Source organism: Manis javanica, chromosome 4, assembly GCF_040802235.1.
Source record: "Manis javanica isolate MJ-LG chromosome 4, MJ_LKY, whole genome shotgun sequence".
Taxonomy (NCBI): Eukaryota; Metazoa; Chordata; class Mammalia; order Pholidota; family Manidae; genus Manis; species Manis javanica.
This window is the reverse complement of record NC_133159.1, coordinates 5,189,477-5,213,266: the sequence shown is the minus strand read 5'-3', so window position 1 is coordinate 5,213,266 and position 23,790 is coordinate 5,189,477. Positions and strand designations below refer to the sequence as shown.

Below are 23,790 nucleotides of genomic sequence, written 5' to 3'. Positions count from 1 at the left end.
AGCGCGGCATCCGCCTGCCCGGACAGGGGCTCGGAAACCGCGGAGCAGGGGCTTCCCTTCACTGCCCCTTCCTGGCACGGCGGGGAGGTGCTTCCACACGGGAACAAGGGGAAAAGGGGATGTGCCAAAACAAGAATCCAAATGGAAGCTTCTGGACACCTTCTCCCGGAAGGTAGCGTCATCTGTCAATAATCAGGCTGGAGGGGGAGCCCAGCTGCGGGAGCGTCAAAGCGTCCGCTTGCAGAGTAGGAATCACACCCACCCTGCCTATTTCCCCCGAGGGCTGAGTCTAGACAGGAGATGCTTCACGTAAGGAGGAGCTCCAAGCCCCTGTAAGGGGAAAGGGGAAAGGTGCCAGTGGGAGGCAGGGTTTTATTGCTGCTGGCCTTGACAGAGGGCTCCCCGGCCTTGACGGAGGGCTCCCCGGCCTTGACGGAGGGCTCCCCGGCCTTGACAGAGGGCTCCCCGGCCTTGACGGAGGGCTCCCCGGCCTCGCTGGGAGATTTTTAAATGTCTGGTGCTCTGATCACATAGCGGGCATTGTCTTCCTGCACAGCATAGGCTGGTGTTGAGGTCAGGGCTAATTACTGATTCTAATTTTTTTCACTTCAGACAGAATCATAACACTATTAAGACCTAATACATTTATGACTGTGATTCTCAACCGGGCAGTATTAAAACTTGTGAAAGTGACTTTGCAAATTACCAAACAGTCACCGAGCTAATGAAGCAGGGCTTTTAAAGTGACTGAGAAATAATTCCTATATTATAAAGACAGCAATCTGTGAAGGGAGATTTGGTTTAAAAAAAACACATTATAACGTATAATGGAAAATGTTAATCTGTGGTGAATCCAATCAGAGCCGGTTGAAGAGAAAAACATAGGGAAAGCGAAAATACAAATGAAGTGTGTGCACTTCAGCCCATGGGAAGAACTTTCCAGAAAGGAGGTTCCCTCCAGGGCCTCCCAATGGTCACCGGCAACTGTGACATTTCCTTCCCCCGCCGTGAGAGCCCCTCCCCAAAGCCAGAGGAGGAAGAGGGGGAGAGAAAGCAAGCCCTGGGGTCCCATCTGCCTCCACCCCTAAAGAGAGCCCTTGCATGTGGCCAGGAACCAGCTACGGCTCCATGGCACTCCGCTGAGTGGCTCAGATGCTCTGGCAAGAAAGAGAAGCCCCCATCTCAGGGGAGAGAAATATCCAGAGATCGGGCTCCAAGCAGTAGATAGCAGGGATAGCCTGAGCCAAGGGGGGAGTCAGCAGGGGCCCCCCAGATAGGCTTCCTGGCAATAAGGCTGCCTGCTGCCCACTGTAAAGAGAAGGTGCTCAGAAAGGGAGCAGGCAGACCCAGGCCTGTGCCAGTGATGATGATGAACAATGACGCTGAGGTGCCCTCTTTCAGAAGCAGCTCTCTCAATAATGAAAACACTTTAGAAGGAGCCACATCAAAGCACAAGTGCAGAAGAAAGCCAAGGAGACAGATGCGCAAGGCAACACCGGCCAAAAGAGAGAGAAGGCCCATGTTTCTTGTTAGCATTTGACAGCAAGCGCTGTGTGTTACTTAGTGAACCAAATCCTCCTTTATGCAAAAGTGTTTTTCTCATTCTGGGGCCCAGTGGCTTCAAAAGAGGCTCCCCCCCACCAACAGATTTCAAATCCTATTATACAGTAAACATCTGTGGCATTAATTTTCACCCTATAAACAAATGCAGGCAGCTCATTTGATGAGTCCATCAATACAGAAACAGCACATGCCTGCTTTCTTTGCTCGGGCAGAATGGAACGGTGCAATCTAAGCCTGTCTGCAGCACCAGCCAGCAGAGACAACATCGGAAGAGAAACGAACTCCCCACTCCCACGGCCAACCAAGGCCGAGGCCATTGCCCTCAGAGCATCTGGAAGGAATGACCACTACCCAGCACCTGGGCTCTAATCCTGCCCTTTTGCATGTGCCAACATTCCATCCCCAAAATATGGAGAATCTAGTTATTTGCATTTTGTACAGCAGGGGTTCTGTCCCCCAGGACCTGTTGGGCAATGTCTGGGTACATTTTTTTTTTTTTTTACAGATGGGGCAGGGTGGGGTGGTCATTACTGGCATCTAGGGGTGGAGGCCAGGGATGCTGCGACCCCTCCTGCAGTGCACAGGACGCCCCCACAGCAGACCTATGCAGCCCAGTTTGTGCACAGCGCCAAGGCTGAGAAGCCCAGGTGTAGAGACTTCTTGTATCTTGGAGGAAATGCAGCTTCCCTCCCTGATACGACCCCGTACGTACCGTCCAATGGGAGAAGCAGGGATTCTCCGTGATTATAGCCTGTGGCTGTATGACGTCCCTTTCCCATCCTCCAGCTGGAGCAGCAGCTCTGTTACAGACCCGTTAACCACCCTAAGCCAGTGAGGGTTGTGGCCACCTGCCTGCCCAGCCCAACCAGCAATGCCTGGACCTCCCAGGCAAGACGGGGGAGGAGTGCGCGGCTGCCGGGGTCTGGCTGAGGCCCCAGCCCGCTGCCTGCACTTGCCTTACTCCTCACTAACCTCGGGCAGTACTCTGAGTCCTCAAGGAGCATCAGCAGGGGCTCTGCCCAGGGAAGCCGCTGGACTGGGTAAGAACTGTCCACTGGCAGAGCCTAATGCCACCACTTCCTTGTTCAAATTGAATGACTCTGAGTCTCCGTTTCCCTGTTTGAATCCTGGGCAACCCCTCTCCCAATAATGAAACAAACAATATGAATGCTTGTCTGGTGCCACATCCCCTAGCGATCAGCAGCGGAGTGAGGGACTCCACTATTTCAGGAACTGTTACCCAGACTTGCCCCACTGAGGCCAGCTGTTCCTCTCGACTGCCCTCCCACCTCCATCCACCCTGGGCACCAGCAGCACCTCAGGCCTCACTCTGACCTCCTGGCCAGCTGCCCAGGCACCAGTTATTCTGGAAATTAAGCTTGGAGCCTCCCCAAGAGCTCAGGGACAGCCACGCTGGAGAATTAAGCACCCAGAGCTTGTCTCCTGTTCTCAGCGAGTGTCTGGGATCAGCTACGAAACCTAGCTCAGTGTTTAGACCTGGGCAAGAAATAAGTCATGTTACCAACACTCTGCCCTCATGAATGCTGACTCATTTGATCCTCCTAAGAATCCTAAGTGTTATTAGATGGGTATTATTATCCTGGGCTCAGAGAGGTCAAGTAACTGACCCAAGACCACTCAGTGGTTAAGTAACCAACCTATCAGCCTGGGCTGAAGCTGGAATTTCTACAACAAAGGGCTGTAAAGGGAAAGCATTTCTCCTGCTACTTTTGATGGCAATAGAGACGCAAAAAGTGAGCAGATTCCCTAGGAAGGCACCAGTCTCCCTGCCCCGACCAGGCTGCCCAGGAGCCTGTTTGCAGGGCCGGGCCCTTCTGGTTCCAGCTTGTCGGCCACTGTTAGCCCTGCCAGGGAGCACCTCAGAGGCTCAGAAACACGGGCTCAGACATGAGCCCTCCCCTCCTCCAGGGAAGATCCCTCCTTCCAAGCCCAGAAGGGAGGCATCTGGGACTCCTAATTCCCTGTGGGGGAAGCTGACCATTCAACCCAGCTGAGCCCTGGCTGGGGAAAAGCGGAAAGGGGCCCGTGCCTCACTGTACCCCTCCGTAAGTTTCAGAGGGGCTCCTGCCAGGTCTGCCACATTCCAGTCTCTGGGCCACTGGCAGGGAGGGCAGCATGGGGAGGCAGCAGGCCACAGGAAACATGCCCGAGCACAGGCCATTTCCCTCTCTCCTGCTCCTCGGAGACGTGCCCACAGACAGGAGGCCCCACTCCCCTGGGCATGCATGTCCTCTGACATCTGCCAACAAGGCAGCAAGACCTTCTGTGCCTGCTTGTACTCAGCGCTGAGCAAGTGCTGGGACCCGGGCACAGCGAGCCAGGCTCTGACCTCAGGGGCCCACAGTTGGGCTGGGCAAAGAGACAAGTGACCAGATGTCCCAATGATGGGATGGGCTAGAGCATGGTGCTGCCCACACTGTCGGCCAGTGCTATGCAAGGCCCACTTCTTATACCCTGGGACGTGCAGCCACACTCAGAGGTCCCTGCAGTCCCAGATGGAGGAGGAAGGGGCTAGAACGTGGTGAGCAACTGACACTCTGGACTTCTGGGCCAGCTGGCTGCACCCCACACTGGAGCAGGAGGGCCCTGGCTACACACCCAGAAGGTGGCAACACTAATATTGGACTCACTCCACCCTCTAATAGGTAAAGACACCTGGTGCCAGGCCTATGGAGGGTGGGCTAAAAAGGCAGGGAAAATACCTCCCCAAAGAACATACTCAGATGGCAAGTAAGCACGTGAGAAGAGGCTCCACATCACACATTATTGGGGAAATGCAGATTAAAGCAACAGTGAGACAACACTGCACACCTATTAAAATGGCCAAAATCCGGAACACTGACAACACCAAGTGCTGACAAGGAAGCAGAGCAACAGGGACTCTCCCTCACTGCTGGTGGGGTGCAGCACAGTACAGCCACTCAGGAAGACGGTTTAGCAGTTCCCACAGAACTAAACATACTTACCGTATGATCCAGCTATCACTCTCCTTGGTGTTTACTCAAAAGAGTTGAAAGTGTATCCAAACAAAAACTTGCACATGGATGTTCATAGCAGCTTTAATTCATAATTGCCCAAACTTGGAAGCAACCGAAATGTCCTTCAGTAGGTGAATGGATAAATAAACCATGGTCCATCCAGGCAATGCAATATTATTCAGGGCTAAAAAGAGCTGAGCTATCGAGTCATGAAAAGACATACAGGAATCTTAAATGCATATGGCTAAGTGAAAAGTCAATCGGAAAAGGCTACATAGTGTATGATTCCAACTAGGTGACATTCGGGAAAAGACACACAGTGAAAACAGTACAAGCATCAGGGGTTGTTGCCAGGGGCTGGAGGTAGAAGAGCAAACGGAGCACAGGGGCTATTAGGGCAGTGAGACTCCTCTGCATGACACTATGGCGATGGACACTTGTCAATACGCATTTGTCCAAACCGACAGAACGGCCAACATCAGGAGTGAACCCTAACTGTGGACTCGGCAGGTTCATCAGTTATAACAAATGCCCTGCTCAGGAAGAGGGGTGGGCACTGTTGATAGTGAGGGAAGCTGTGCACGGGGATTGGGGGAAGGGGGACTCCATGCCTTCCCCTCACTTTTTCTGTGAACCTAAAATTGCACTTAAAAAGTGAAGTCCCCATTTTAAGAGAAAAGGCAGGACTGAGATTTGGAGCAAAAGAAGCCGTCTAGGTCCTCGTGAGGGGACCCCCAGAGATGGAGGGGAGCAGTCCCAGGGTGGGACAATGTTTGCGCCCCGTGCTGGGTTCCCCAGCCCTGCTCTGAGCTCCCTCCAGGCAGAGCCTTCAGGAAGCAGTGCTTTCCTGTGTGGAGACAGAGAAAGGCCACAGAGGGGGGCGTCCTGCCCAGTAGGAGCGAATACCAATGGGTCTACTTCCCATCAACCCAATGAAACCGATGTTCCCAGACAAGACTCCCGATGGGAAGAATTCTGCCTTTCTTAATTGAAAGATAACCTTCCTACATGTCCTTATCTTGGTCACACGTGCCTCCTCCCCTGCATTATCTGTGAACATTAACATCTAGGAATCCCCGGGCCCTGGCTGATCCGCAGAGTCAAGAGGGAGGGGTGCCCGTGAGCAGGCTCAGGGCTGAGGGCCTGCCAAGCTCGGGCTGCATGGGGCCCCGTGCACAGGGTCAGGGGCCCAAGGCCACCTCTGGAATAACCGGCTGCCCAGTTCTCCTGAAGGAGGGCAGAAGGAATCGCCATTACTGAGCAGGAATCGCCATTACTGAGCATCGCCTTCTGAGGCTCAGCAGGGTCTTTAGAAACACTGCTCATTGAAAGATGCCCCAGTAAGAGCACCCGGCATGGCGCCACGCATGTAGTGAGCGCTCGAGGAAAGGAAGCCACGGATCACACACAGAACAGCCTAGAGGCCACTACTACTCTGCCGCACAGCCGAGAAGGCCTGTGTTCAGGGAGATGGGGAAACCGGCCCAAGGTCACACAGCTCATCAGCAGCGGAAGGGGAGTGGAACCCAGGGCTGTGCTGCTCCAAAGCTCTTTCCTCGGCGCTGCAAGGATCCCCCAGCGCAGCTGTGTTTCCTGTATAAGCGTTCCCATTGGCTCCTACACCCAGCCGGGACACCGTCACTGAGGGCTGACTGCGTGCAGGTGGTCAGGCTGCAGGACGCCCAGGCGCCACGTGGGTTATTGCTCTATCCTGTCAGTCCAGGCTCCAGCTCCCCCCGCAGCCCAGGGCCCCTGGACACTGAGCTGCCGTTTTCCTGTGCCCTTGCCTGCCCAGGAGCAGCCCTGGGCCCTGGGAGGCCTTTACTTAGGCTCGGCTCCACCACGTTCCCCAGTCGCCCCCTCCCGGGCCCACGGGTTCCCTGGTACTTCCCATCCCCACCTCCACCTCTTCTTTAAGTCACAGAGCAGCTCTACTCCTTCTGTATTAAGAGCCCAATTTTCCCTGCACTATTAAACAAATTTCTTCAAAGATAGAACCTCACATTGAATTAAACCGTTTTCTGAAGTCTTTAGTGGTTTCCATAAATATAGTAGATGAAAAAGCTGGCAGCCCACTAAAACGCTTATTTAAGGCAAGATGGAGAGGGGCCTGGGGTCCCGCACTAGCTGTGCAGGAGCAGCGGGGAGGTGCCCTCCCCGGGGGCGGGACTGCCGCGGGGCGGCCCCAGTGAAAGGGGGCGTCTCCGCCTCTTGGGGCTAATATGGGATTTTAGGAGCTGCAGCGAGAAGAGGCCTGGACAGAGCCTCTCTGACACCCAATCCCCAGGAAGATCTTGGTCATGTCACCGAACCCCTATCCTCCCATTACTCCCCCCAGAGCCTGGGGTCACGGTGAGAAGGGACCCAGCCCTGGGGGGGGAGAGGGTCCATCCAGGTCCGAGTCCAGTCACGTGCCTCTGAGCCTGTTACTCAGCCTTCCCTCATGTCTTTCTGCATTTGTGAAATGGGGCGAATAAGCGAGTAACCTCACGGTGTGTTCTGAGGTGCAAATGACCAACTTACAGTTGGGTTCTTACAGTTGTTCAAATTACAGGGAACATCGTCAAATGCTCTACTTCGAATTAAAAAGTACCGTTTGGAGAAGACATATCAGCTAAGGCTTCAATCAACACTCGTTCGGGATGTCACATTTGGGATGTCACCAGACAGAGGTGGTAAAAGAGACAAATAAATCTGACGCAGCTTTAGTAATTATGCTGAGTTGTCTGACTTCACAGTCGCAGGTTCTGATGTCTGTTTGAACAAGCCTTGTAAAGAGTTCTTGAAACAAGATTAAGTCCTTACAATACAGAGATCACAGCACAAAGCAAATGCTAGCACGGCCTCATGTTAATACGCTGGGCCTTGTGGCGCGGTGCCGTAGCCTGGACTGTGACTCCCCAACACGCGTCTTGAGTTTGTTTTTACTGGGGACTACCAACCCCGGTGTGACACATGTCTTGAGTTTGTTTTTACTGGGGACTACCAACTCCGGTGTGACTCCCTGGAGAGAGGGCTTTTAGGGATTAAGATTAAATGAGGTCATAAGGGTGGAATCCTAATTTGATAGGGCTGTGGTCTTATCAGAAGAGGAAGAGAGAGAGAGGGAGCTCTTCTGCGTAAAGGTCACTGAGGCCACAGCCAGGAGGAGAGTCGTCTTGAGCACTGTCTGCAGGGCCCGGCCAGCACCCTGATCTTGGACTTCCAGCCTCCAGAACCCCGAGAAAATAAATTTCCGTTGTCTAAGCCACCCGGTCTGTCGTATTTTGTGATGGCAGCTTGAGATGGCTCAGACACATGGGATGAAATCTCCAGTGTGGCATCATTCCTAGATTCAAAAAGCCACCTCTCCCAAACAGCAGAGGGTGAAGGGTCCCTGTGTCCAGCAACACGCGGAGTGACTCTGCCGACAACACGCACATGAAGAGTTTAAATAAAAACTACTTCACAAAACGGAAAAGTTGGAAAAAGCCACACATTCCTGCAAATAATTCATATACATATGACCTACATCTTCATACAACTGAATTAGTACAAGTAGTGTAAGTTGACAACTGACTACTTTAAGTCCCTAAAAGTCAGTATTTCAGGTTGACCAAAAATACATGTCTACCCTGTCATTAGGAAAGGGGGTGCTCACCTTGTAGCTGAGGTCCCCATACTTAGGCATGTGCAATAGTTGCTCTGTGATGAGCCCGAAGGGGAGGGTGAGAGCATGGGACAGACCGACGGCCAGGGCCCAGGGCATCTCGCCTCCTTTGGAACTGAGCCTCAGTGTGAGCTGCACACGTGGGTGGTTGCCGTGGAGATGCTGATAGCGCCCTTCACGGAAGGTGGCAGGAAAGCTTCCCCGCAAGGAGCCAGTAGGAAATCCCACACTAAGCAGGAGAATAATCAGGCCCGAAAAACCCCCTCCGTACAGAGAAACAGTTGGAGAAAGCCAACCCTTGACACTCAGATTGGACTGGGGAGCAGAATGTAATTAACTGTGGTTCTGCGCGTCCAAAGGGGCTCTGAACACTGCTAACTCTCGAGCATTCAGAGATGTCTCAAGGAAGGTCTTTGCTTCTTGTGGAGACTAATATTTGAGAATGGGATTGATAGTCAGACTATGTAATGAGTGACTAGAATGGAGACCAGACATTTAGCCCAGCAGCAGTTTGAATACAAAGTCATGGGAGGGCTTGGCCCTCACCAGCGTCCCTCCCTGGGGCATGTCTGAGTCTTGGCCCATCTCACCTTGTTGCTGACGCCCCTCCTTCCCCCAGGGAGCTGTGGACCCTCATAGCCAGAGCCCCAGGCCCTTCTCCGCATGGAAACCCCTCAGCTTCCATGTGCTCTGGGCTGACCCTCCTCTCCCACAGTCCCAGGGAGCCAGCATGCCATCAGATCAGCAGCCCATCTTCCTTTGGGGTCACTCTGAGGGACGGAGGTCTAGATCCAGTCCTCCAAAGCTGACCGTAAACTGGGGAAACCAAGACCAGTGTGGGTATGAAAACATGAAGTCAGAATCCCATGTACAGCCTGAGAGAACCTTGAACGGGACCTTCACCTGCCTGAGTCTGACCACACAGCTGAAGGCTGAGCTGGGCCAGGCCCTCCTCCCAGCACCACCCACGGTCGTCCACCTTTGCCCTCAGAGGGAACTCTGCCATCTCCTGATGCCATCTCCTGATGTGGGCACACAGCACCTCAATCAAGATGACAGCGAGCATGAGGAGGCAGGAGGCAGCCTGGTCACCGTGTCCCATCCAGACTGTCCTGGGGTCCTAACCCAAAGCGAGGCGTGAGCCTGTCCCTTACCCATCAGCCGTCCTGGGGTCTCTCCCCTCCAGCAATGTACAAAGTGCCCTGCATGAGGCTGGGACACCACCTGGAGTTAGCATGCCCACCTACCTTCTGGCTCTCACAGGCCTCCTCCCACCTGAATGCTTCCAGAAGTATCCACGACACAATCTGGCCCAGGTTTTAGATGGTGCCTCACACCACCTGGCCCACATTCATTTGAGTATGCCCAGATTCAAAGTGACTGAGGGCTGCAAGGACAGCCAAACCCCAGCTGCTTCGCGTGGCCCTTCCCAGCACAGAGGAAGCTGGGATGAGGGGGAGCAGCCAGCCTACTGGAAAGACCAGGGGAAGTCAGGGGAGCCAACTCTGCCTCAGCTCACCGCCTGCACTGAGTCCCTGCTCCGCTTGCAGCTCCAGTTCCATCCTGAAAACCTGGGGCATCAAACAAGATGACCCCCGAGCTCCCACCCCTGTCTGCTGGCCGGGGCCACATAAGAAATGGCTGGTTTCCTTTCCTTTCCTTCTGCCCATCGGCAGGTTCCAGAAGGATCCTGAAGAAGGCCTACCAGGACCTGATTATAATTAGAACAATAAAATATTCATAATCTCAATATTAGCCAATATTTATTCAGTGCTTGCTGTGTACCAGGCTCTATGGTAGGTGCATTATAAGATTGATCTCATTTAAAAAGTAACACTGAGTGTGTTTACAGCTGTTAATTAGTCAGAGCTGAGATGGGGAGGTGGCCGGGTCCTGCGCCCTGTCTGCCCTTCTGTGTCCCCTTCTCTCTGCAAAGGCCATTTCCTAGCACCCATATCCACTGTCTTCAGGTCTTCCATGAAGGACCTGGGGACTTTCGCCATATCAAGGGGTCAATGACTAATGAGTATCACCTGTCTGCCAGTGGTCTGTATTTAAACAGAAAATACAGCATCAAATTAAAGGGACAATGTTCTCAGGAGAAAAAAATCAGACATCAGAGAGTCAGAAGAAAGGCTTTTCAGGGGAGCATGAGCTAAGGGTCCTACCAGGGACCCTGACCAGCCACCCTGAGGGCAGACACTTTCTAAAGCTATTCAAGCTTTGGCCAGGTCAGGAAAAGCGGGGCAGGTGTCCTCTCCCGCCTCCACAGACATCTATTACTCTCTTCATGTCTGGAGCTGCTACAAGAGGTTGGAAGGCTTGACCCACAGGAAGCCTCACGGCCCGGACACCAGCCGCATGAGAGGCTACCCTTTGGCCTCGAGGGAGCCCAAGCCCAGCTGAAGAGCCACAAAAATTAATATTTAATTGAAAAGTGATTTTGTGCACAAACATCCCCAAAGATTCACAGCACAGCCATGCTACTTCATCTTCGTCGGTAAATTTTAAGGAAGAGGCGCAGAGGTAGCAGAGAGTGTAGGGACGGTTCAACTTTAAGGTACATTTTTAATTAAAAGAAAAAGATCAGAGCTGTGATGCGGCATCATAAAGCAGATAATTTTACAGCTGGATGGTCTCCCTCTGATGTACTTGAAAACCATTTTCAAGCGACATAAAGTTTAACATACCGGTACATCTGCCTACCCACTAGATTCTACATGGAATTTAAAATTTAATTATATTAAAGCTTTGTTACAGTGTGCATTGCAAGCATGCTAACCAAGTGGAACTTCAACAGAATCTCCACAGATAGCTTTTTTTTTTTTCTTTTAAACTTGGTTTTGTAGAATCCAGAACTGGACAAACAGCGGATGATTCTGTCCAAAGTGTGTACTGCTTACATAACGAACCACTGGGGACCCAGATGTTTATTCTCCTGGATGTAACTCCTGAGCTCATTGTCTCTTTGCTAAAGCAGAAAGGCAACCAAAGAAAGCAAGTGTTCAGGGGGCGAGGGTGGTCCTGGGAAGCCCTGTAAGGTGGTTTTTATTGAAGGGGTGGGGAGACTTCATTTTTCTGGAGAGTGCAACTTAACTACAAGTTTCAGTTGCAAATTTAAGACCTATTTTCTCGGGGGAACAAAGGTTGTCCTATGAATCTGTTAATCACAAATTAGGTGCTTTCTGCAATGAAAAAATGCACCCAGTTGCAACAGGAAGAAACAATTCCATGCAAACCTGGTTCTCCATCAGAGAAGCACCAGGCTGGGCTTGAGAAGTCGGGTCTGGATCAGGCCGCCCTGGTTTGAATCCTGCCTCTGTCACTAAATAGCTGTGCGTTCTTAAGCAAGCTACGTCAGCTCTCTAAGCCTGTTCTACAAAATGTTAATAATAGTGCCATCCAATTCATACAGATTATGGAAACCCAAAGAAGACAACGTATATAGAGCATTTACGTGCAGTGCCCACACAGAGTAAGGACTCAGTAAGCAGTAAAGGTAATTTTTATTGTCGTTATTGTTGCTGCTATTTGTTTGGGTTTTTTTTAAGTGCATGTCTGGGCAAGCCAGCCATTTCACCTGATGGTCTAAAGGCAGGAAGTTCAGCTCCAGCCAGCAAACCTGAAGTGTTTGAGCTATGAAGCATTTTGAGGTGTCTCTTAGGGGAAAAAATGGAAGAGAAGCTAGTTTTTTTCATTTTCCACTTATCCATCCATCTACCCAACCAACAAGCATTTACTGAGCCCACAACTATGGAAGGTACCAAACTACACAAGATGCACTCTGCCTGGTCCCTAAGGGGTCTGTGATCTGATGAATCAGGCAAGTAGCAACACTACAGGCAGAAAGGAGGCGGCAGGAGACAAATGGGGGAAAGCGCTGTGAAGGTTCTGAAGAGGGAGAAATCCCACTCCATTCTGAGACCCAGGCAGTCCGGCGGGGGGGGAGGGGGTGCTTTAAAAACTGATATCAACAAGCGGGGCACCCCCTGGAGGGGAGTGAGCTCCAACACAGAACCTCCAAGGGTCAGTCACAGAAGATTTAGAGGCACCAGCATGAGAAAAATGTCTTTGGCATATTTTTTTTTTTGAGAGGGCATCTCTCATATTTATTGATCAAATGGTTGTTAACAACAATAAAATTCAGTATAGGGGGGTCAATGCTCAATGTACAATCATTAATCCATCTCAAGCCTAACTCTCGTCTGTCTCCAATCTTCTGAAGCATAACGAACAAGTTCTTACATGGTGAACGAATTCTTACATAGTGAATAAGTTCTTACATGGTGAACAGTACAAGGGCTGTCATCACAGAAACTTTCGGTTTTGATCACGCATTATGAACTATAAACAATCAGGTCAAATATGAATATTCGTTTGATTTTTGTACTTGTTTTATATGTTGATCCCACATTTCTCCCTTTATTATTATTTTTATTTTTATTTTTAATAAAATGCTGAAGTGGTAGGTAGATGCAAGATAAAGGTAGAGAACATAGTTTAGTGCTGTAAGAGGGCAAATGTAGATGATCAGATGATCAGGTGTGTGCCTATGGACTAAGTATGAATCCAGGCTAGACAAGGGCAGCAAAACATCCATGGATGCAGAAGATTTCTCTCAAAGCAGGGGGGGTGAGGTTCTGAGCCTCACCTCTGTTGATCCCCAAATTCTCACCTGATGGCCCCCCTGCGACTGTGTCTTTGGCATATTTTTAAGTGGAAGAAAAGGTGAGCTATATAGTACAGAACAAGATACCACTTAAAAATGTGTGTGTGTGTTACCTATATTGAGAAATGACGTACACAGAACTGTCAACAGAGGTGGACAAATGTGCAAAGTGCGATGGGAAGAAACAGGAATGGGAGGAGACACAGAAGGGGCCATCTTTCACTTTTTATTAAGCATTTCGTAAGTATGAATCTTTAAAAATTAGCATAAATTTTTTATAATAGCTATTAGTGGTAAAATGCATAGTCAAATTTTAAGTGATTTTTTTTCGTTTCAGTCATCATATTTAATTTCTGAAACTTAAATTAATAGTAAAGGAGAGCATCGGATCTTTAAGTTTACTTGCAGACGTGAGTTGAAATATACTCATTCTAAAAAGATTTACTAAGTCCCTATGACAACCTGGCGCCCTTCTCTCGGCGCCAGAGAGCAAAGCGGTGTGCGGAGTGGTCAGGACGCCTGCGCTCGTATTCTAGCAGGGGGACACGACAACACATACGTAGCCAGGTGGTAGGAGCGGAAGGAGAGAAGGGACAGGGATGCTATTTTACGTAGGGTGGCCGGGAACAGCTTCCTTGAGAAGGTGACACTTGAGAGACACCTGAAGGAAGTGAGGGAGGGGGCTATGAGGACATCCTGGGAGAGGCACCCCAGGCCGAGGAAACAGAAGGAACGCAGGCAGGAGGCACGTCCTGCAGGAGCAGGCCTGGCATAGTCACGCAACATGCGTGGATCAGAGTGGGCAGAAGGGAAATGATGTCACAAAGGTGGCAAGGGCCAACCCAGCGGAACTTTGTAGTCCTCGAGCAGGACAAGAGCCCTGGGGGCTTCTGAGCAGTGGGGTACAGGACTGAATGTGAATGCTGCAGGAAATCCTAAAAGAAGGGTCAGATGGTCGTGCAGGAGAAAGTCAAGGGATGGTGTGGACAACAGAGAAAGCAGGGAGGGTTCTGCAGGTGTCAGTGGGGTCTGGCTCTACTCTGAAGGTAGAGTCAGTAGGATTCGCTGATGGATCATATGAGAGAAGGGAGAGAAAAAGGAGTAAAGGAAGATTTGTAGGCATTAGGGCAAGTTGGAGTTGCCATTTCCTGACATGGTAAAGTTCAGGGAAGGAGCATTTTAGGAGGTGATAAATTGAGTCTTGTTTTGAACATGTTAAGTGTAAGATGCCCATTTGAGGTCCAAGCAGATGGAGGAGGCTGACGTTCAGGGGAAGGTCAGGGCTGGAATTATAAATGTAAGGTCAGCAGCATGTAGACGGCATAGAAAGCTAAGGTTGCCTGGAAGAGGTTGCCAGGGAGCGTTTGGGTAGAGAAGCAGACAATATGCTAACTGAGCCCAGGGCATTCCAGCGTTACAAGGCTGGGAAGACAAGACACTCAGGGAGCCTGCAGAGGAGCAGCAGCAGGCCAGGAAGAGGGCTTTCATGAGGCCGTACCCGGTACTTCCGATGCTGCCTGCAGGCCAGTAAAGTGAGGACAGAGACGGGACCATTGGATCTGGAGTCTCAGACCAGAGTTTTTCCAGGGGAGTGAAGCAGGCACAGCTGACTGAGCTGAAGAGGGAACTAGACGAGAGGAACAGGAAAGACTAAGATGACTATCTAAGCTGTTTTGTTGCAGAGGGAGCCCAAGAGATGGGGCAGTAGCAAAGAGGCACTTTTTTTAAAGATAGGAGATTCTATAGACTGTTTTATGGCGATAGGAATGACCTGATAGAGAGAGAGTGATAGCAGGAAAAGCATCCTTGAGTGGGTGGCCAATGGAATCCAACACCTAAGAAGGGCTGGCTGGGCTGGAGGACACGCAGGCTGCCCACAGGACAAGAGGGAAGGTTGCCCACATGGATGCACACATGGTGGACAGGTAGATGGGCTGATGGGTGCAGGCAGAAATTCTCCTCTGACTTACTCAGCTCTCTCAGAAAAACAAGAAGCCAGGCCAAGAGCTGAGACTGAGCAGCAGGCAGAGGCGCCATTTGGATGAGGAGAAGCTGTGACAGAGTCTGACGCAGGTATGAGCAGAGCAGCAACAGCATCTCTAGGCAGCACTGAGGAGACAGGAAGGGATAGTGAATTCAAAATGAAACCAGTTATCATTGGTGTGTATTTTCTTCCTGCCACATTAGGCTCCTTGGATGCGAGCCGTCAGAGGTGCAGAGCTGGATTTACTCGGTGAGTACCAGGGAGGTGTGCTGGATGTGGCAAAAGCAAGAAATAATATTATGTTGGCTTACGCAACTGAGACTTTCAGGTGTGTTTGTAACAGCAGAAAGCATTATTTACTGTAACAAATACTCTTGGGTTTTGAAAGGATCTCTATGCGGATGTTAAAATCACCAAGAATAATCACAGGTGTGCCACTGAACGGAAACAGTCAAGCAGGTGCTAAAATCTTCAAGGAATGACAGCAACTCAGGAAATCTGCAATCATTTTAAGAAAGAAGGATATCAGATGGTAGGACCCGGAAGGCATGAGCTTCAAAGGAGCAGGAAGGTTTTCAGGGAAGATGGGATGACAATGGTCTGGGAGGAAAAATGAGCAAAGAGGAAGCCTACACTGACTGCAGGTCCAGTGAGACCAGGAGTGTGGGAGAGGAGACACCCACCACTGTCAGACAGGGAGCAGGGCCTCAGGAAGGACTAATGCCCTTTTGAGAGCAGTTCTCCAAATTTTTTACCTCACAGCTCCATTATACCTTAAAAGTTATTGATCCCTTATGCTGCCGGCCATGATGGAGTGACAATGACTGGATTTACCCTTCCATCTTAAAAAAGTCTTTTAAGGCAAAATCTATGAAACAGTTTTCAGATACTGATGGTGCAGGACAGTGATGCCAAAAGAAAAAGCATTGGCTCTATGAGAAGATCAATAAAATTGATAAACTTCTAGACAAACTGATCAGCAAAAGAGAGAGAGAGGACAGAAACTACCAGTGTCAGGAATGAGACAGACTACAGGCCCTACAGACGTTAAATGTGTAGTAACAAATTATTGTGAATAATGTATGGCAATAAATTGATAACTTAGACGAAATGGACAAAGTATCAAAGTTCACTCATAAAGAAATAGATAATCTGAATAGACCTTTAACTATGAAAGAAATTAGATTAAATGTGTAGTTAACAATTTGCCCACAAAGGAAATACCAAGTCCAGATGACTCCACTGATGAATGTTACCAAATATTTAAACAAGAAATAATACCAACTGAACACAAATTCTTCCAGAATATAAAACAGGGAACAATTGCCAACTAATTTTATGAATCTATCATTACTCCAACACTAAAACCAGACAAAGATATTATAAGGAATGATAACTACAGATCTCCCAGATAGACCTATATATCCTTCACAATATATGTGTTAAATCCTTAAAAATATATGAGCAAATCAAATCCTGCTATATATAAAAATAATATACTATAACCAAGTAAAAGATTGGTCTAACACTTGAAAATCAATTAAGGTAATTAACTATACTAACAGACTAAAAGAGAAAATTCATATGACCATCTCAGTAGGTATACAAGAAAATTTTGACAAAATCCAACATCCACTCATGATTTTAAAAAAAACTCACAGCAGAAATACAAGTAAGTTCTGTAGTCAAGCTAATAGTACTGTGCCAATTTCAATTTCTTGGTGTAAAATATGCTATTACATATTAGCATATTATGTAATAGAATACTACAATTGGGTAAAGAGTACAAGGGCTCTCTTTGTACTATTTTTACTTCTTGAGAGGCTATAATTATGTCAAAATTAAATGTTAATCCACTCTTCCAAAATACTTTCAGCAAACTAGAAATAGAAGGGAACTTCCTCAACCTGTTGTAAGACTCTATAAAAAATCTACAGTTAACATACTTAATGGTAGAAGGCTGAATGCTTTTACCCCTAATATCAGGAATGAGGCAAGGATTTCTGTTTCATTATTTCTTTTTTATATTGTGTTGGCAGTCCTAGCCATTGCAATAAGGTAAAAAAAAAAAAAAGCTGGGTTGGGGGGTCATACAGATTGGAAAGGAAAAAATAAAACTGCCTTTATTCACTGACATGATTGTTTAGGTTGAAAATCCTATGGAATCAACCAAAAAGTATTATTAGGTAATTTTGGAAAGAACTGACATCTTTATAATACTAAGTTTTCCTTTCCATGAACATGGTATCTGTTTCCTTTCATTTCTTTTAGTAGTGTTTTATAGTTTTGACTGTACACAATTTGTATATATTTTGGCCAAATTTATACCTAAGTATTTAATATTTCTGATGCTATTACAAATGGTATTTAAAAATGTTTCAACTTTCTACTGTTAATGCTAGTATATAGAAATACAATTGAGTTTTGCATATTGACTGTGTATCTTGAAAACTTGCTAAACTCAATTTCTAGTAACTTTTTGGTTGATTCCATAGGATTTTCAAATGTGATCCTAATCAAATCCTATCAGGTTTTTTGTAGAAATTGATCAGCTTATTCTAAAATGTATATGGAAATGAAAATACAGAAAAGCCAGAATAATTTTGCAAGTGAATAAAATTAGAATTCTTATACTACCTGATTTGAAGACATCTTGTAAAGCTATTTTAATAAAGTGGCACTGGCACAAACAGGCATATAGAAAAATGAAATAGTCTATTAAATGTAGAAAAAGATCTATATATATATATATGGTCAATCGATTTCTCAGCAAAGGGGCCAAGACAATTCAATAGGAAAATGATAATCATTTCAACAAATAGTGCGGAAACAATCAAGTAGCCATAGCAAAAGGAGAAAAACAAGAACCTAACTTTATCTCACATCTTATACAAAAACTAACTGGAAAAGATGATAGATCTAAATATAAGAGGTGAATTGTAAAACTCCTAGAAGAAAACATAGGAGAAAATCTTAATAACCTTGGGCTTGACAAAGATTTCTTAAATGACACAAAAAGCGTGAACCGTAAAAGAAACAGTCAACAAATTTGACTGCATCAAAAGTTAAAACTTTTCTCGTCAAATGAACCTGTTATGAAGATAAAAGAGCAAGTCAGGGACTAAGAGAAAATATTTGTAAAACATATATCCAATGAAGAATTTCTATCTAGAATATACAACAAAGTCTTCATAATAGGAACACAATTCAATTTAAATAGGGAAAATATTTCAACATACATTTCATCATAGAATATGTATGAATGGCCCATATTCACATGAAAAGATTATCAATATCATCAGTCTTTAGGTGTACAACTATACATCCAGTAGATGAGCTTAAAACATTTTTTGATAAATAAATAAACAGATCATACCAAGAGTTGGCAAGGAGGTGGAGCAGCTGGAGTTCTCACCCTCTACTGGTGGGAATGTAAAATGATACAACCGCTTTGGAAAACAATTTAGTGCCTTCTCAGCATTATGCACACACCTACCGTACGATCCACCTTCTCTACTTCTAGGTATTTACCCAGAAGAAACAGAAGTGCATTACCACATAAAGACTTGTATGTGAATATTCATAGCAATTTCATTTATAATAGTCAAACATAAGAAACAAAAAAATGTGCATGAACAGGTGACTAGATAGAAAAAATTTCTGTGGTATATCTATAAAATGGGTTACTTACTCAATAATTCTAAAAAGGCATGAATTACTGATGCATGCAACCACATGGATGAATCTCAGTTAGGCTGAGTATAAGAAGCCAAATCTAAAAAAGTATATACGGTTATGACACAATTTATATAAAATTCTTGAAAATACAAACTATAGCGACAAAATAGGTAATGTTTGTCTCTTTAAAGTGCACAGATAATTGCATATCAATTACACTTCAATAAATCTATAAAAGAATAACCTATTGACTAAGCAGTATTATTATCTCCATTTTACAGATACAGAGGCTGAGTCAGAAAGGAATTAAGTGCAGTGCCTGAAGCAGAAGCCTTACACAGTTAGGATTTCGGTGCTCAAGTCCTGCCCTTTCTGTGCCAAGGGTCTGGTGGATTCCTTATTGCGGCTAAAAGGTTCAACATAATCTAGAATTTTATACCTACCTCTCTGGACCTTTCTCAGGCTGCACCCTCAGTCCACATGCCTCGCCACTCTACCCTGTTTCAGTTCCGACTTCAGAGCCTTTGCACAAGTTCTTAGGTATATTTTAAGATTGACCTCATATTATAAAAAGCCTTAAGGTACTTTTCAACACACTTTTTCTCACTCCCACTGTTCCTCAATGTCTTAATTAAATGTTACCTCATCAGGAGGTCTTCCTGGGAGTCAGGGGACGTCAGGACCATTCCCAGGTTTGGTGATTGACTAGAAGGACCCACAGGAACCAACATACGGTCACATTCATGGCTAAGCTTTATCACAGCAAAGGGCTACAGAGCAAAATCAGCAAAGGGACAGGGTGCACGGGGCAAAGTCAGGGAGACACCAGGCACAAGCCTCCAAGGGGCCTCCCTCAGCAGAGCCCCACAGGATGAACTTGATTCCTCCAGCAAAGGGGTGACAACACCTCACAGTGCTGTCGGGGAAACTCGTCTCAGCACCCAGGGTTTTATTGGGGGCTGGTCACATGAACAGCCTCTGCTTAACATTTATCAAAATTCCAGACTCCAAGAAGGAAATCAAGGTGTTCAACATAAACCACACTGCAAAAACAGTTCAGGCACAGTGAACCACTCTTAGCTGTTAGGGAAAGTTTTATATCAGAATAGAAAAATGTTTACCAGTCAAGTTCCCAGACACCAGCCAAGGACCCTCTTTGCCAGCAGGCCTCTTTGAGGAGAGACAACAGACCTGCCAGGAGTACTCTTTCTGCAGCTCACCCCAAACCAGACCAAGTCCCCTTGCTTCTGTCACACCTGGAGTCAACTGAGTCATGTGTAAACCACTCTTGCAAGTCATTTCTTTAATGTCTGTCTCCCCTTCTAGGCTCTAAGTTCCATAAAGGCAACCATGGCGCCTGCTCGGCAGAGTTAACATTTAATAAATATGTACTGGATAAATGAATGACCAATGAAGAATGAGTGGATGTAAAGAGCCTAGCAAAGTGTTTAGCACAGAACTGACACCAGCGCATAGGGGTTCTTTTCTGTTACATGCTTGATTCTTGAGCATCCGTGAGAGTCTTGAGGGAAAATCAATGGACACAAACCAAAAAAACACAGGCTGGAAACTTAAGACACCGTGGTAAAAAGTCCCACCAAGAAGGGCAAAGGTAGGTTCAAGGAGTGTGTGCAAAGCCTCTGGCTTCAACAGTTGAAACCATCTCAGATCCCAAGGAAACAGTTTCAAGCTCAACAAAAATGAAAAACAAAACAATCCCCAAACTCCCTCTGGTCTCTCCTTCGGCCCTAGAGCCACAGGCATCCAGGAAAAGCCGAACAGTCTGAGAATTCCTCTGGGTTCCTCATATCTACTGACTTCCCCATGCAAGGACCTTCCACATACTGAGGTCCCCAAGATCCCAAACTGCTAGCCCCCCAAAAAGCAGCAGTCTCAAGGCAAAACTGAAGAGAAGAACACAGACAGATGTAGGAATTCCAGATATTTGTTGCAAGTTATGCATTGGTTGGATCTCCAGCTATTAGGAGAAGGAAAATTTTTAAAGCATACCAAGTTTTAAGGATTACTCAGTTATTTTAATACAGCCAGATACTGCATGATCAATATGAATCCTTGTATTTTTAATGTGAATCATTAGTCAAAATATGTCACTGTCCAATCAATACAAAAGTCATCAATATTTAAATTTTTCCAATTGACATCTTATCATTCTATCCAGGCTCAGCAGATCACAAAATCCATTACTTAATCTTTGAGTTTACTGAGTTCAGAATTAAACACCACTCCATGCCATTAGCTGCCTGAGCAGAGGCCAATGGCAGATGAAATTGGGGAGAGGGATGGGGGAGCCTGCCTCAGAAGAGGGGAGGCATCTGTCCAGTGTCTGTGGGGTCACTGGGCTCTAGGAGGGAAGGTGGAGAGGAGGACTACCTGGAACCTCTGCCAGATGACCTGGCTTTGGTCTATGCAACAATTACTCAGCTTGGATGACACATGAGACTCCCCAGGGCCTGGTCCATCAGCCTCCAACTTCCTCTAATCCCACACTCTGGCCCCACTGAGCCCTGTGGTTCCCAGTCATCCTAGGTGGGCCTCTTGCCTCCACATCTTTCACTGCAGTTTTCTGCCTGAGCTGCCCTTCACCCTCCTTCCCTTCCCACTGGCCTGGCTAATTCCAACTCCTCATTGGGGCCTCAGCTTAGATGTCACTGATTCTAGGAAGGCATCGGGTAGCTAAGCGGCCGCCATATATGTCACCATGAGACTCTATGCTGACCTTGGACACAGCATCTATCTGGCTGTACCTCAATCTCTCTGAACTTTCCTGTCACAGGGACCGGTCCTATCCAGTCCTGGATACTCATCACACAGTAGGGGCTCAGCACCGGATGGATGGACAGATGGACGGATAGATGGATGGATAGATGGATGGATGGACGGACAGATGGACGGATGGATGGATGGACGGACGGATGGATGGATGGATGGACGGACGGACGGACGGACGGATGGATGGATGGATGGATGGATGGCCAGCTCTGTGACACCCAGAAGATTTCATGTCGCTCAGGCTAACAGGGAGGAGAGTGACTGGGGGATGGGCCATCCCCTGTAGGCAGCTAGAGGTTGGCTCCCACACCTGGCTCAACCTTCTTGGCAGGTGCATTCCTCCATCTGAAGGTGGTGTGGAAGCAGATGAGTTGTTTCCTGGGGACTCTACACAGGGAAGCAGGTGTACCTTGGGATGAGAATGGAAGACAGAATAGGGACGTTCCACTCTGGAATCAAATATTCAATCTGCAGTCAACTGCTCTATCCTGAGTCACATCCCCACCTCAAATATTCAATCTGATGAGAAACCCAGGCTAAGAACTCCTTCAGGGCTCACAGGTGAGAGAACTGGGTGCAGACAGCACTTTAGTTAGATTTGAGGGCACCAGGAAAACCTCCCCCACAAAATCTCCTCTCCTTTCCCTGTCAACCCCCACTTCTCTAGGCTTCAACCTCTGGGTCTTTGTTCTCTAAGAGTTCACCACTAAATTGCACAAAACCTGGGAAGGCAGACGTTTGGGGATCAAAGGACAAAAGTACCACCTTCCCGGGGAGGGGTCTCTCCCCCCACCTCACCCCTGCAAGACTCAGGGACATGGAGTGACCCCCACAGAGCAACCTGATGTCCACCTCGTGGTTCTCCCTCTACTGCGGGTCATTTGCCACACCTGAGTGCCAGCGACCTGCCACGGGGAACTCACCCACGGAGGGCTGCAGAGCCCGACACGCCAGCCCCGCCTCGGGCTGGGAGCCCCGCCCCGCCCCAGCGAGCAGAGTGGAAGGGCAGGGCCGCGGCAGCTCCCTTCCCAGCCGCCGCTCTAGGATGGAGCTGGTCGGCTGTTCCAGTGACCCCACAGTGGACCTTCAATGCGGGAATGCACCCTGGGATGAGGACGTGAGCCCGTGAACCACCAGGGACAAGGCGACCAAGGGTGGATTATCAGGCCCCCATGGACATTTTCACCCATGAACTACGCCCATGACCCTAAGAACTTTCTAATTCTTTCAACCCAGGCCATCTCTGTGGGGGGATATGGTCATCCTCTGGCAACCAGAACATTCCATTAATGGAAGCATCTAATTCCTAACCATGCTGGAGCTTTATTTATTCCACTTTATACACCTACTGCATGTTGGAAATTGTGGCTTATTTTTTAAGTCCCTCTATGGTACCTCTCAGAAGGTCCTTCTGTGTCCCCACTGGGTCTCTACACACAGAGCTCATGGTGTTTTTATCTATTTCCCGGGCCAGCCCCAGCACACAGCCGGGGTGACTCAGAGTGCAGAAATGCTTCCCACGCACTCGATTCTCCAGTCACCGTGCTCGACTCAGCTTCTCATAGAAGAATTTTTCCTCAAATGTTATGGGCACCAGGCCCTCAGGAGGCTGTCTGAATGCTCGACACCTCTGACAGAATTGAGGGCTTTTCTTAGCCGCCGAAAGTGTGAGAGTGCCTATAAAACCGATGCCCTTGACATCGCTCCTGGAAGCAGGTTCACTGTCTTTGAGAGATAATTTTATGAAACGTGTAACATTGCATCCCATACATTAACCAAAAGCATGGCCCTGAGATTTTAATTCCATCCCTGAGGACATCTTAGATGTAGAAAACAATGGCAACTCTATCACCTAAAAGCAGACAGTCCAATGGACCCTCTGGGCCCATGTGGGGCGCCTCCCAACTGTCATGGAGTCAGGTCTCCTCCACTCCACGGACGGGCAGCGAGGCCCGGGCTGCGCACCGGAGTCAGTGGCAGACAGACCCTAAGATGTCCCCAGTCTCCCGCACCTCCTGCGTTCACAGCCTCATGTAATCCCAGCAACAGAGAACACTAAATCACATGGACCTCGTCCCACCATTTACTCTCTGTGATCCTAAGCAAGGTAGGTAGCATCTCGAAGCCTCAGTTTCCTCATCTGTGAAGTGGTGATAATAAGCACACACCCCCCTCAAGGGGCGGCTGTAAGGATTAAAGGAGACAAGTACCAAAAGGGTTTAGTATTTCAGTCAGTCAGCCTCGGCTAGGGCTCCCCAGGGGAGCAAGCCCTAGTGGTCACAGGCATCCATGGAAAGTAAGGAAGTAAATTCTCTCCTGTGCATCAGAATGGTACTAGTTACATCCCTAAGAGAACTGAGAAAAGGCCACTTCATTTTCTGGACGGCTTAATTCTCACGGGGCACCCCAGGTAGGAAAGACTGTGCAGGCCTTCAGTAGCTTCTGCTCTGGCACCAGG

General features: G+C 48.0%; 1 protein-coding gene and 1 long non-coding RNA gene across 14 annotated transcripts in view; one reads left to right on the top strand and one right to left on the bottom strand.

Annotated features, from left to right (window-relative positions):
* Nucleotides 1-23,790, bottom strand: part of CAMTA1 (calmodulin binding transcription activator 1) — an 806,010-nt gene that overhangs the window by 493,691 nt on the left and 288,529 nt on the right. The gene's annotated exons all lie outside the window — the stretch shown is intronic.
* On the top strand, nt 13,313-20,395 carry LOC140848643 (uncharacterized). 2 transcript variants are annotated; one of them, XR_012129735.1, is made up of 5 exons: nt 13,313-13,860; nt 14,855-14,953; nt 15,068-15,113; nt 18,824-18,955; nt 19,869-20,395. It is a non-coding gene; the product is annotated as an uncharacterized lncRNA (long non-coding RNA). The 2 variants fall into 2 exon arrangements; XR_012129734.1 differs by having other exon boundaries at nt 13,314-13,926.